Raw genomic sequence first — 12,732 nt, 5'->3', positions numbered from 1 at the left:
AGCTATAGTCATAAATCGAGGACAACCGGTCTTTCAGTCTGTCATTTCCTGTTGGTATCCAATCCCACAAATTCAGGTAAGATCACCCAAAGCTGCAGCTTTCATGGCTTGCCTTATGGGATCAAAAACAATTTTGGATGGGGTATTTAATGGGCTGCTTTCGAATTGTTTTGGTGGAGAAGACTCTTGGGAGTCCCTTGGACTGCAAGGAGATCAGACCAGTCAATCCTAAAAGAAATCGTGGCTGTGCTTTGGAAGGACAGAAACTGAAGCTGAAGCTCAAATACTTTGGCCGCCTAATGAGAGAGAGGACTTATTGGAAAAGAACTTGAAGTTGGGAAAGCTTGAAGACAAAAGAAAAAGAGGACAGAGGCAGAGGATGAGATGATTAGATAGTGCCATTGATGCAATGAATATGATTTTGGCAGTGGTGGGATTCAAACATTTTTACTACCAGTTCTGTGGGTGTGGCTTGGTGGGCATGGCAAGGGAAGGATACTGTAAAATCTCCATTCCCTCCTCAATCCAGGGGAAGGTTACTGCAAAATCCCCATTTCCTCCTGATCAGCTGGGACTTGGGAGGCAGAGAATAGATGGGGGGGGCAGTCAGAGGTGGTATTTACCGGTTCTCCAAACTACTCAAAATTTCCACTCCCGGTTCTCCAGAACTGGTCAGAACCTGCTGAATGACACCTCTGGTCTTTGAGCACCCTCCAGAAGATAGTGGAGAACAAGGGAGTATGGTGTGCTATGGTTCATGGGGTTGCAAAGAGTCGGACATATACTTAGCAACTGAACAACATTTAATTGGCAAAATTATACTATGGGGGAAAAGGCTTTATTTATTGAAGTAATCAGATGGTGTATTTCTATTACTGTACATTCTCAGCATAAACTGCAAATGAATGGTCAAAATATTAATAACAAGAATAAACACCGAAGGGTACTTGGCTTGATTAGTGTTCTGCCTAGATTGTCACCAGGCTGTTGGGTAGCCACTCCATCATGGATTTTGTCTTTGCAGTCTGATACAAAAGAGTCTTGCTTATCCAGAAAGAAGAGCCCCCCCCCACCAAGGAAAGATGTCATGGTGGACAAGGGGAATGCTGGGGTCATCGGTGGAAGAATACTGAATTTCATTATGCACCCACCATATTTAAATTGGTTTCTCCAGCTGAAATGTTAGAAGGGATTCATCACATTAGCCAAAAAAAAAAGGGGGGGAGGATAACAGAACCGAGGTTCAAAGAGGCAGGCAATTTCTCTATGAGGACTCTGCAGCTTTAAATGCAAAGCGGGTCAAACGGCTTGGGAGAGGAACGAGCCAGACACATCCTTTTTAATTGGAATGACACAATTTTTTTTTGGCAAGGGCACTTTTCTGATAAATAGATCAGAGAGCAGCTAGTACATTTTAACCTGGTCTCCAGCAGGCGCATCTCCTTCTTCTTTGCTTTGTTTTTCCTGAAAGCTCTCTTTGATCCATTGTTCGGGATAAATCAGATTAATTTTTTCCCCAATTGCTGCATTTTCCTAACCTTACAGGAGAGCTTCCTATTTGATATGCTGTGCCAAGATTTTAATTAGCAAGGCTGTCACTGGCAACCCACCTGTAATGATGCTGAGCAGAGAAGAAGAAGAAATTGGGGGCGGGGTGGGGTGAAATAACATAAAACAACTCAGATCTACTAGTTAATATCCCCCAACAAAGAGAGAATTGTGTAGATGAAATCTTGATTGTTATGGACTTTCTTGGGAGGGGACTTACTGGTTGCTCTCTCTTCTATGGACCACTCCAGCACCTTACCTGGTAGTGGACAGGTATGCTCTAAAATAACACCTGATCTTGAATCATGCCACCATTTTAATTTCTAGCATTGTCTTATTGGGAATCTTATGAGAAACTAGTCTTAGCAGTTAGCCCAGGGATGTCAAACCCGTGTTGTCAAGACAGCGTCATGTTATGTATCACAAGTCTGGCTGTGGACGTGGCCAAAGCGTGATGCATCTGGCCCGCGGCCTGCGAGTTTGACAGCCCTGAGCTAGGCACAATGGCTGAGATCAGCTTAGAGCTGAGAAAATAAACATTAAGGCAGCTCAGGGAAACCATTAGCAAAGGCTCAAGGTCAGGTAGTAAGATCTTAGTAGCTGGTCTCAAGATGCTAGAGTAGATACTAGCCTTGATGGCTTCTTAGAGACAAAGCAAAGTCTGTAGCTGTTATCTCTGTTTTCATTATTAGGACTGAGCGTCAGAGAATCAGCTCCTGATATTGGTGTTGTGAATTTGGTATCTATACAGCTGTCAGCTTTTAAAAACGTTAAATTCCATTGGTTGAGCCAAGACTGTAAGGTGGGTCTTTTGCTGGTATGAAATAACTTCTCCATTTCAGTACTGGCACATTGTTTCTTTGCTTGGATTGTAGATAACCTGAAGACAGGTCAGTGACTATAGAAATGCCCCTTTATAAACAAATCACTCACTCAGTATCTACATTAAACTCATTCAACTAAACTAATCTGGGCTATTTTGGGGTGGTAAAAGAAAAAGTTGACATCACTTGTAGGTCTGGAATGAGCTCTAAAAGCAATGCCTTAAAAATAGATTTGATTGTCATGCATATACAAAGCAGGAAAATGGCTTTGTGGCTAGCTGACAAATTACCTGAGATTCTTGTCAACAGTGTGAGGTAAATTGAACCAAGGTATTCAGGACAAAATAATGGAAAGGAGCAGGCTAAAGTCAAATTCCAATGAAAGGAGTAAGTCAATGCCAGCTCTGATTGGACTCCATGTACAAACCTCTAAATTGGTTGGGATAATTGCTCCATTTCCTATCTAACTTCTTCCGAAACCTTTACTGCTTTTATCTAGTATTTCCCAAGGAGAGATGGATGGAAATAAGCTGGATTGCCCCATCAGTCACAGTTGCTGGATATCTCATGACCTTCACAACTGCAAAGGTTGTAGATGTTGTCTTTTGCTTAGGTACCTATTGCATCACTGTAAAGCTGAGACATGGGACTGTATATAACTATAATTTAAGCACAACTCTGAAAATCCTAAAAATTGTTTTAAATTACCATGTGTACTTTCCTATTACTGTAGTGTAATAAGAAGGTAAATTATAAAATGTATGATTGGGGAGTAAACATAATAACTATTTAATTGCAATGAAAATGAAATCAAGCTTAGATTCGATCTTGTCATATTGACTATTTTTTTGGAACAGGACTTTGAAAGTCCAAGACTGGCCCTTTGCTGAAAATAGATTGTGCACCTCTGGCTTGGTAGATAACACTAGGAAGGATTTGGGGATTTTAATGCATAAAATCATTAGAAGCATTCAGGGCAGGCCATATGAAGTCATCTTTTACATGGCATATAATTTGGTGGATTCAAAAGATGTGCTGATGCTCCCCAAGCTGAACAGCTTTTTAAAATGTGTAGAAGGAACACATAACATAATTGTTAGTGATGGTGGGATGGAATTTACATGCAGGGAAACAGAACTTGGCATCCTTAAGGATACAGAATTGTCTTTGCTCTCCAATAAATAATGTACATAAAATAAATCAGAATGCCTTGGAAATTTAGAAAGGAGAAAGAAATCATCTGCAAATCAGTGTACCTTTAAAACGTCTATCACGCCTGCATCACAGGGACACCATCATTTTGCAAAAGCCGGGGCCGGGGTGGGCTTCAAATTTTTTAGCAAGGAGTCATCTGCCCAGTTGTTGGGTGGGTGTGGCCATGGTGGGCATGGCCTAGTTGGCCTCCTGCACCACGGCAGGGGGGCACCCCTCCCCGGCCTCTGGAGGCTTTCCTCGAGCCTCTGGGAGGGCGAAAACGGCCCTCTGGAGGTCAGAAACAGATGCATTTCCAGCCTTTCCAAACTTCCAGTAGGCCCCTTTTTCATCCTCCCTGAGCCTCCAGGTGCACCCTGCCCTTACCTGCATCCAAACGGGCTATGTGTGGACTCCTGGGAGGGGCAGAGTGGGGTGTGCAGGGCCAGCGATGAGTGTGATTTGGGGGTTCTCTGAAGTGCACAGAATCTTAGCTAGAGGTTCTCCCAAACCCCTGCGAAAGCTGCCCTGGCTGAAGCCATCTTGGAGCTTCAGTGTTGCCACACTGGAGCGAGGGATAAGGAAGGGGGGATTAGAAATAGCTGGGGTTGTGTAGTCAAAATAAATTACTTTCCCCTGGGAACCAAGGACGTTCTCAAACCTGGCCAGAGGAAGGAAGAATGATGTCACGAGATCAGCAAATGCTGCTTTGATTGTGCCATGTGACTGATTGTTTGGGATAGAAGGAAAAAACTTTTAATTAGATGAAAACCAAGGAACCCTTCAGAGTTGGTTTTCACCAGATATGTGCCAATTTGATATTTCCAATAAAGCTATTCTTTGAGGAATTCACCTGCCTTGGAGTTTTTGCCTGCAATGGATCTATTACTTAGAACCCTGACAGGATGATCCTATATTTTATTTTCAATGCTTCTGTGGGGAGAGCATTTCAATGGGCCAGGATGAGGCTGTTTTGAATTCCAAAACAATGCTTTTCTTCTGACAACTGACTTAACTTAAATTATTAGATTTAATAATTGTTGTTGTTTTCCAAGAGGAATCAAAATTATCTCTTATAATTAAAGGGGCCAGTTCAGCTGACCTATGTAATAATTGCAACAAAAATGAAAGATAATAATCCAAAGGCCAGCTTCTGCTCTAGTGATTCCAGTTTCTTGCTAAAGCACCTTTATTTGGGACACAGATAGGGACCTGGAAAATATTGCTCAAGAAATGAAGAACTTTCTTTAGTATTGCCAATTTGCTAGAGAGACCTAATTGGGACCAGTACAATAAATGAGCAAGAGCTTTAGCTATACATTACAACAGCGGCTGAAATGAACTGTGTGTCTTGATTAAAATAGAAAGCTTGTACAGCTGAGGCTGATCTCTGTGCCCTTTGAGATACATAGTCCCAATGTGTATTTCAGGCTCCACAGCCTTGAAAAAACACTCCTAAATATTTAAAAGTCTTAAATTGTTTGATGATATGACTTTCCATTTGCCACTTCTATAGCTTGGGATATTTAGAAACTACAAGGATCTTAGAATAGTTTGCAGTGAAGTCTTTGATATAATTACAATGAAATAAAAGGGCATGCAAAGCTCTTTTAAGGCCTAAAGGAGCCAGGGGATATCATGTTGTCAACATATAAAAGTGAATGAATATGTTTAGGAGGATGGGAATTTAGGCTGCTTAAATTGGGCACCAGACCAGTGTATTTATTTAAGAATTAAACAATGTTGGAGCTAGCACCTAGGTTGTCTTACCCTTTGCTCTCTGATATTTATTTAGTTAAATATCCTTAAACATTACCTCTCACTTTTACTCTTGGGTCATCATACATTTTAAATATTAGGACTAGGAGCAGACATTTATCAAATGTCATTAAATTTACACCACAATTTGATCCTGGGGATTAAATCAAATGCAAACTTAAAGTCTATGGAAGTCACAAATAGGGATCAGCCAAATCTAAAAGAATACATTCCTATCAAATGCTGAAGAGCACAGTATGACCTTAAGAAAATTGATTCATCAAGACTTTACATTAGTGGTGGGATCCTTCCGGTTTACCAACTGAGGTAAAGTCTTGATAAATCACCCACATGCACAGTTTTGAGAAAACTTACCTTCCACATTACTGATGGCTAGGAAAACAGCTGAGGTGCAGCAATCTGTTCTGCTGCGCAACTTAGCACTTCCTTAGAGTTTTCAGAGGCAGGGAGTTCTTGGGTAAGAGAGTAAATCTGATGTAGCAATGTAATTCTCTTGCTTTTACATCAATGTGATACACTACAGAGGTTCTGGATTACAACTATGGAAGTCTCTGTGGAAGACCCCAGCCAACCATGAAGATCACGAGGTGATCTAGGTCTATTGCTAGCCCTTAATTGAATCAATTGGAAGATGCTGCTGTGAGAGTAAAATTGCACAGAGGCATACAAGGTTTGCTAATATGATTTTAGTCACGTTTTAAAAAGTACATTTACAGTTTACATGTTATAAAAGTTCGGCCGATACTATGACACCACAATCAAGCTAAAGAAATTGGAAATCTCAGAATCTGTTTCCAAACCAGATTTCTTTTTCTACTCCTTTAATTATGCAAGAAGATGATTAAAATGTTTAAGAAAAAGAGATTCCCATTGCTTTATTCTAAAGCTGAATGTTGATCAGAATATTCTCTTGAAGATTAAGTCAAGCAGATTAAGGCATGTAGGATAATTTATTCTGATCAAATGGTCATCAGACAAAATTCTTACTTTCTCAAAAACAGAAGGACACTTGCTTCGGTTGAATAAAACTGTTCCCATCCTTTGTGAGCTTCATCTCTCAAAGCCACAAGCAGAAGATACTTGATAGGCTGAAGTAGAAACATATGCTTCCCCTTCTTTTATCACAGCAAACTGCATCATTAAATAGTTAGATCACTTGCCAATGATTACTCAATTCAAAAAGTAAATAAAGGTGCTTTTGTTACATTTTATACATGTGTTCTGATCATTGGATGAATAAATAATTTTATTTCCATTTGACACACATGAAGAAGGTCAATTAGTAGAAAAGAGAATAGAAGTTGTATTGTAACCATGTCCCTAATGTCACATGGCTTATATAGTCCCACTCCTGATGCTTACGCATTGAGTATTCAATGCTTGAGAAGGACTCCCTATAAACAATTATTCTCCTTTAGGCATTCACTCTCAATATATTAACTTCAGAGGCCCTTCCAAGCAGTACTTTCTGTCCTTGTGTTTTGGTCTGTATGTGTGAAGTGTGCAAGTGGAACTATATATCCTATTCCCTGTCCCCAGTTCTTTGTGAAGAATGCCAAGCTATGTGCTTTCAGCTAAAGCATATTAAAAATCTTCCCATTTTCAGTCAGAAGATGGGTAATTTCATGTTCATTGTTGCCTCACCGAAGAGTCTATTGGAAGAAATGTCCATCTGGTTCAGTTCCCAGTGGGAAGAAAGACACTGGAAACATGGAGATTGCTTGGAAAGATGGTTTAATGGTGGACAGGACCACATGGTTTGAGACCCTGGGCAAAAAGAGCACATGGGTGAGAGAGGGAAATTTATATCCCCTCTTGGTCCCCACCTTGGAGCTTCCCGTTCCTGTGTAAGAAATGTATTCTAATTGGTTGTAAGACTCCCATGGGGCTACACTGAATCTTGCTGGCTAATGATGTAAGGAAGGGGCTTTGGGCAATTCCTATTATGGCTTAATGGATTTATCCTGGTTTGGATCTTGAGTGAGGGCTAATCCTATCAGCCTAGAGCTGAAGGTCTTTTGTGTTGTAGAGAAGCTGGCCCTTAAATGTTCTTAAGAAAGGAAGGATAGCAGAAATTTTGAGTAGTTTGGAGAACTGGTAAATACAACCTCTGGCTGGCCCCGCCCCCATCTATTCTCTGCCTCCTGAGTCCCAGCTGATTGAGAGGGAATGGAGATTTTACAGTATCCTTCCCCTGCAGTGGGCAGAGAATGGGCACTTGCCATGGCCACCAAGCCACACCCACCAAGCTATACCACACCCACCAAACCACACCCATAGAACCGGTAGTAAAAAATTTTGAATCCCACCACTGATAGAAACCAACAGTTAAAATAATACAAATTATAGTATTATATAAGGGACAGTTATATCCATCCTCCACATGGGCACAATGGTTTTCGGAAGTTGGGGCGTTTTTCTTAAACTGGGGAGCAATCAAATTTGAGCTGTTGTGCTACCATCCAGCATAGCACAGTACTTTCATGTAGTTTTGGTAATTGTGCCATTCAACTCTGAATTTAATATTTATTTTGACGTGAATATAGCTGAGATTTTTACCCTTTAATCTGGTTCGCTGCATTCATTGAGAAGGTCTATAACTCATTCTGTGTTTTATACTGGGCACTTCATGTAACAATGATTTTTTAAAATCAAAGCATGAGTCTAGCATCTGTATTAAAAGGATATTTTGATCCTTTCTCCTTTGATGTTCAAAGGCCAATGTTTATTTATTTACATTTTCATGTAAACAAAATTATGCTGGACACAAAGGTGAAGTCTGCCTTGATGAAACTTGTACCATGACACCATGAAATCTCTCCCCCCCACCACTTTTTGAGAAACTTCCTTTACTCTTTATATTTATTTCTATTAAATTTAATGAAAGTTGGGTATTAGTGATTGTTATCTATTAGCCTTTCTCATCACACCAAGATGTATGATCATAATTTGCCCTTGGCTAGAGATAATGAGAATTACAGTACCATACATCTGGGGGCATTAGGGGGCATCCACTGTTGCAAGCTATATACTAGGCCAGGGGTGTCAAACTCAAGGCCCATGGGACAGATCCAGCTTGCAGGATGCTTAAATCTGGCCTGTGGGGCTGGCCTGGAAATAGCAAAGGATAGGATCATGGTGCCTCTGGCAACCAAAATGGGATACAAAGTGCTGCAGGAGGCTACACAGGCAGAGAATGGAGCATGATGGGGGCATCATGCACCCCTCCCCATGCCCTGTTTTGGCCGGCAGGGTGCTGTAGGAAGCATGCATCCCATCTCTCCCTCCCCCTCAGCCAGTCTGTGGAGAAGAACTACAATGCTGAACCAACCCACACAGAAATCCAATTTGACACCCCTGTACTAGGCATACATATGAAAAGCAATATCTGCAACACTTGCAGTTAGGGGAATCACATGGTCATTAAATCACCTGGCTTCCCTCATGGACTTTCCTTGTTGAAAGCTGCCTGGGAAAGTCATAAATGGTGATCACATGACCTTGGGTCATTGCAATCATAAATGCATACCAGTTGCCAAATACCCAATTTTTTATTATATAACAGTGAGGATTGACAATGGTTGTTAAATGCAAGGACTGATTGTAAGTCACCTTTTTTTAGTGCTCTCGTAACTTTGAATGATCGCTAAATGAATCATTGTAAATTGAGGAGTACCTGAATCTGAATTAAATTAAATTAATAGACATGTAATACTTCAGGCCAAATCTATTTAAGAACAGTCTCATTCATCTCACGATGGCAACATCCATAAAATGCAAAGAATCAAATCTACTTACCGTTCAATGCATTTTCAGTGCATTAAAAAAAAAAAGATTCAGTGCTAATGTCACTACAAGTGTTCACAAGGAAAAATCTTAAAATCCATAATGTTGTTTCAGTACTTGAGCAGTCTCTTCACCTGCAACTTCTTTGTCACCAAGTCTTTGCTTTTAATATTCATTTGAAAAATGCCAGTAGAGAAATTGCAAAGGCAAAAAAAAGTGATTGTTCGGTTTATTCACAAATGTCAGCCCCAGCAATGTCATAAAAACATGGCTTTTAAATAAATTTATTTCTATTGCCTTGCAAACCGGGTGTTCAACATTAATCTCCCAGACTCCTGGTTTGATGGGATTTAAAGTGTGTTTATATATATTTAAATCATGAGTTTCCAACCTGAATAGCTTGGCTCATTTTGTATATGTTCAGCTTATTTAGTGGAATCTGAATCCCTATAAATTATATTTCAGTCATTTGATAAGTTCACCAAATAGACAGATCCATCTTTTTTTGTATGTCCACTTCTATAGCAAAAGCAGCAGAATCAATCTTTTGCTTTAGGATCACTAAAGGTGTGTATCCATCATCCCATCTTACAAGGACACTGGACTGCAAGGCAAGACTTATGCCAGAAATAAGAGGTTTTAAAGCGAAAAATGTAGCATACAATTCTATAGGTTGTGGAAGGATGTGACAGGAGCCAGGGTCATATCACAGTTTGGATCTTCCCCTCCAAGAGCTGAGAAATAAGCCCAGAACAGAAGAGACCAAATCTCAGAAACCAGGGGTGGGCTTAAAAAATTTCAGCAATGGGTTCTCTATCCGGTTGCTGGGTGGGCATGGCCATGGTGAGTGTGGCCTAGTCGACCTCCTGCACCAGGGCAGTGGGGGGCATTTTTGCCTTCCCCAGGCTCCGGAGGCTTTCCTCAATTCTCTTGGAGGGTGAAAACTGGCTCCCCGGACTCCGGAGGCCTTCTGGGAGGCACATTCCCCCCCCTCCCCAAGCCTCTGCATGGGCCCTGCACTTACCTCGCATCCAAAACAGGCCATGTGGAGACTCCTGGGAGGGTCAGGGTGGGCGGAACCAGCCAGGGGTGGGATTTGGAGGTTCTCTGAACCAGTCATAATGTTAGTTACGGGATCTCCTGAACCCGTAGTAGCAGCGCAGCCCTGTCAGAAACCCTTCCCAAGATTGTGTAATGAGCAGCTCTCGAAAGATGGAAAGGGAAAAATAGGATAGAGGAACTGATAGCTCTCAGGAATTACCAGAAAAGATTTTGGATATACAAGAGCAAACTCTCATCTCTTTTGACCCCTTCCCCTCCCAACATGCTTACAAACCAGATTTTATCTGTCCCTGAACAGATTAATTTTATTTATTTGTTTATATCCCACCTCTATTATTTTTACAAATAACTCAAGGCAATGAATATATCCAACATACCTTGCTCTTCCTATTTTCCCCACAACAACAAGGCTGTAAGGTGTGAGAGAGTGACTGAGCCAAGGTCTTCCAGCTGGTTTTCATGGCTAAGGAGGGATTTGAACTCATGGTCTCTTGCTTTCTAGCCTTGTGCTTTAACCACTAGACCAAATTTGCTCTCTATTTCATTTCTTTTCATTAGGAGCTTTCTTGTTTTATAGGCACCATTTACATTTGCAGGTTGTGTAGGCATTGTCTGCCAGCCAATTGGAAGGGATAAGGTGAACTTTCTTTCTCTACTTCCAGAAATATCTATTTGGTATAGAATTGTGCAGGTTTGACTTCCATCCAGGAGGATGCTAATCCTACAGTGGCCACCCAGTTGCATCAGAGAACGAAGCAAGATTATATGGACATAAAGGTTGCATTTTGTTTCATAATTTCACAGAACCCAAATTCATACTTAATTTTCTGAGATCTAGGCTCAAAACATATTAAATACAGTATTATTAATATTAATAAAATATATATAAATCAAATTCCCAAGTCTTGAAGGGACATTTTGGTAACTCTAATCAAATGTGCAAAGGCTGACCCTTTGTTTGTCAGATATTACATACTACTTCCTTTAGAATCCCCCAAATATTACAGACAGAATTGGGAGTTAGCAGAGCAAGAACACTTCCATTTCTTTTTCACTTTTGAAAGAGTTCAAACGTATTTGGGTAAGACATCTGCTTTTTTCCTTAAATAAATACTGTGCCAGAAAGTTTCTTGAATTTTATTCATTTTATGTAATTGCTACTGTGTTTTATTTAATATAATTATGGTTTCATGATTATAAAAATACCTCACAGGTAATTTCATATGTTACAGTGAACTTCTTCTTCTAAGCAGGTCTTCAGAAACTATTGTGTTTCCCTGAAAATAAGACAGGGTCTTATTTTCTTTTGACCCCCAAAATAAGCACTTGGCCTTATTTTCGGGGAGGTCTTATTATTTTTGAGGTGCAGGAGGCAGCAAGCGTGGTCACCTCATGGCTGCTGCTGTGTTGCAATATTTTCAGGGAGGGCTTATTTTATCACATGTGCTCAAAAGCACAATTGGGCTTATTATCCAGGAAGGTCTCATTTTCAGGGAAACAGGGTAGTCTTGAATTTTGGGAAATACCTTCTTCTAATTAATAGAAGCATACCTTAGTCAGTTCTAACCATTATTGTTTTTATTATAAATGGCTAGTAGCACTCCTATTCAAAAGCCACATAATATTATTTGGAACTAAAATATATGAGCTGCAAAAATTCAGATCATTATTAGATGTTATTAAATCTTAGAGAAATGGAACATTTTCCTAAAGATACATGTAACTATTATTTAAAACATTTAAGATTTGAGAGCCTTATGCCAGGGCATAAGGATATAGAGTCCTGAGGCAGGAAAGGGTTTCCTCTTCAGACCTAAACTTCCCTCAGTGATCGTGAGCAAACTCCCTTAATTTAGCCAACTTTAATCGTCAGTTATGTGGATTAAATGCAACAGGGCTTGGATCAACCTTAAATCAACCAATCTTGAAGGAAAATAGATGCAAGAGTAAATGGCTTTTTAAAATATTTATACCCCAGCTCATTACAGATTTGCTTTATTTTCCATGCAAGGTTTGTTTCAGCCACTACAACCACCCCTGTTTTAGGAATAGCCAGCAATTTTGAATAAAGAAGCTATCTCAGTCTGATTTCACTTCTTGAATCAGAAGAGAAAGCAAGATTGCTAAATCTATGCTTGTGGTACTCCTGCCCACCGAAATATCTGTACAAACAATGACAAGACCCTTCCCAAGAGGGAGTAGTTAAGACCCACTGCCAATGGATAATTTAAGCATACCCTTTCACTCTCTGTTTTGTCACTCTTTCAGTTCCCTATCCTAATACATCTTTGCACTTCAACCTTGTTTTCAAATCTGCTGTATTGGTTTGGAACTAAGAACTCATCTTCCATTTTGTGTTCGTTCATTAGTTTCACTCATTATGTGACTGGACAACAGCTTACTTGCCATTTGAAAGAGGACCAGGAATTGGCTTCAAAAAAATAGATGGCAGGCAATTTGTATCTATATTTATTTGTATTTATTAGTTTGTCAAACATATACAAGATAGCAGGTATAAATATAAACATGGATATAAACGAAA

This window comes from Thamnophis elegans, chromosome 3 (assembly GCF_009769535.1).
Source record: "Thamnophis elegans isolate rThaEle1 chromosome 3, rThaEle1.pri, whole genome shotgun sequence".
NCBI lineage: Eukaryota > Metazoa > Chordata > Lepidosauria > Squamata > Colubridae > Thamnophis > Thamnophis elegans.
Note: the sequence above shows the minus strand (reverse complement) of the source record.